Source organism: Notothenia rossii, assembly GCF_949606895.1.
Source record: "Notothenia rossii genome assembly, chromosome: 11".
NCBI classification, from domain to species: Eukaryota; Metazoa; Chordata; class Actinopteri; order Perciformes; family Nototheniidae; genus Notothenia; species Notothenia rossii.
Window position 1 is genome coordinate 5,745,548 of NC_136910.1, and position 2,831 is coordinate 5,748,378.

Here is a 2,831-nt window from a genome sequence, read left to right on the forward strand (position 1 = left end):
CTCAAATATAAAATACAAACAGTACATAAACCCTGCTATAAATAACTGGATTTAAATCCTCAAACCACAGAGTTATCTGTTCATGAAGTCAAGCATCATGGTAGTTAAGTTATGGCCATGACAGAAGGCTTCATTAGCGGCTAGCTTTAACACTTTACAGGCGACCCAAGAACAGAGTCTGAGGATGAATGATTCAACATTATTGAGAAACACTCACTCATTTTACCAGCTTTTACAATTTTCTTTATCTCTGTAGTCTTTCAGTTGTAGGAAGACAACATCTAACAATATGAAACCCTCTTACCATTGACTCTTTACCCCACACTATATGCCACCATTATTTCCTTCCTTACTTCACTTTTTCACACTGACTCATATTCTTACAATCTCCCCATAATGCCTACCAGAAGCTTTGTGTGTGTGTGTGTGTGTGTGTGTGTGTGTGTGTGTGTGTGTGTGTGTGTGTGTGTGTGTGTGTGTGTGTGTGTGTGTGTACATGTTTCACCTTTCTCCCACCTCCTGCTGCTAGCTGCAGGTTGTCTGGTGCAGAGCCTTCACCTGTGGAGAGAGAACAGAGGAAGGTGAGGTGCTTGGTTACAAACAAACCCAAAGTCACTGTGTCGTTCTGCTCTCTGCAGAACGACACGTGCGCACACACACACACACACACACACACACACACACACACACACACACACACACACACACACACACACACACACACACACACACACACACACACACACACACACACACACACACACACACACACACAGCCCTCTGTCCGCCTGCATACCTCACCAGCACCTGGTCTGTTGCTACAGTGGATGCTATAGTGTACATGCTGATCTAGTGCATAGGAACATTGTTTTTTAATGGTTGATTTGATAAATAGCTAGATAGCAACAGGACCATACATTGAAACTCTCTTGACTTCTACAGTAGATTAACATGACATGTACTAGTCCTTTTAATTAGCTAGCTTCTGCTCTATAGCCTTGGATAAACCTTCTTATTTCTCTTTTATCCGTTTCTAAAGAGCTAAAGCATGCTACTTGGGGTCTTGTCAGAATCTACTTCTCTATTTGAAAGCCAAATGTAAACCTATTGTCATTTTTTAACAAAAACAAAACCACATTTATGTTGTTAGCATTCACTAACACACTTTAGCTCCTTAGCCACACAGACCTGTTTCCAAACAACACCCACCAAGCTTCCTTGAAATCCTAAGCCTTAAAATCTGAAAATAGGCATGTGGCTAAAGAAACTGTTGTAGTTTTGAAGTATTTCTCAAAATGGACATTTTACTTACTTGTTTGCAGTCTTTTTCTTCTTTGATTTTGTTAGCAACATGCTAGGTTAGCTTACACATTTCGGCACGGACCGAAAACTCATCTCTTTCGACTCCACTTCGAGCAATACAATTACTAACAAAGCACTTATATACAAATAAAGGACTGGCTTATCTAAAGCCAGTTGAAATGTGTTGGCTCTTTGAAACCTGATGTACTTATATGATTCTGTTTTCTTCAAGTTTGTATCTTCTTGGTCAAATGCACTTATTGTAAATAGCTTTGGATTAAAGCATCAGCTAAATGCAATGTAATGTAATGTTCCTTGCTTCATTGCTGCCACCAGTGGTCAATCCCTGGGATAGTGTGAATAGCACAACAAAAAGGACCCACTAATATGTGTTTTGCTCCAAGTGCTCTAAGTGATCAAAAACTCTAGACTACAGAGTGTCCTTTAAGTAGAATTGAAGTAAGATATAGTTGTGGTGTAGTGCACTTAAACTGATTTCAGATTTCGAAATACGTTAATTATCAAAGGGGGAATTAGGTTTGTGAACCAGAAATACAAATAAAAAGATCTGTTGGCATTAAAGATACATATTTAAGGAGGTCAATAAAAGACTGGAACATTTCTGAAAAGTAGTCCCATTTATAAACAGAAAATACAATTAACGTATAGATTAAGGTCAAACTAAATCACCAGTGGTAATTCCCACAGCAGCTGACTAATAAAGCGCTGTGTTGTGTCCACAGCGTGCAGTGACCCAGAACAAAATATGGACCTCTCTAAGGTTAGATACTCTAAACTCCACAGCAGTACACCAACATCTGACTCATGTTAACGATGCATTTCCTCATCCTCTTTTAATAAGTGGGTGCTGTCATGTAATCTCATGATTTAAGATGCCGGAGTATGAATCTTTCATGTGGTGTCTGGTGGCTCCTTCGTGGCAAAGTGATGACTTCAGAATATGAGTTATGTTTGTTTACATCAGCAGTTTGTTGGGAGTAAATAGAAACAGTGTGTACTTAGCATTAGCTATTTTACAGTAACAAACGACGACGACACCCAAATAGATTTTCAATTTACAGCACTCTTTGCAGTGAGGTTGTGATAAAAAGGGAAATAAATTAAGTAGTGGTTGCCTTGAGACTAGGCCTTGATACAAGAACTATACTTTATCGATATTAGGCTAGATTGTGTTGCCATGTTCTCTTTTATAATAGTATTATTTTGCTTCTTTTTTACAGCTAAACACCACTTGCTGAGTTTATGTATGCCTCATTTAAAGCTAAGTCCTTTATCTGTAAATCTACTTAACCAAAAAGCAACGCTGCGCCTCTCTGGTACCAACCCTGATTTATATTCCTGTTCCCACATACTCCGAAGCACCACAGATCCCGATGCCAACCCGACCTCGCTGACATACTCTCACAGCTCAGATTGGCACAGCGACACACACACACACACACACACACACACACACACACACACACACACACACACACACACACACACACACACACACACACACACAC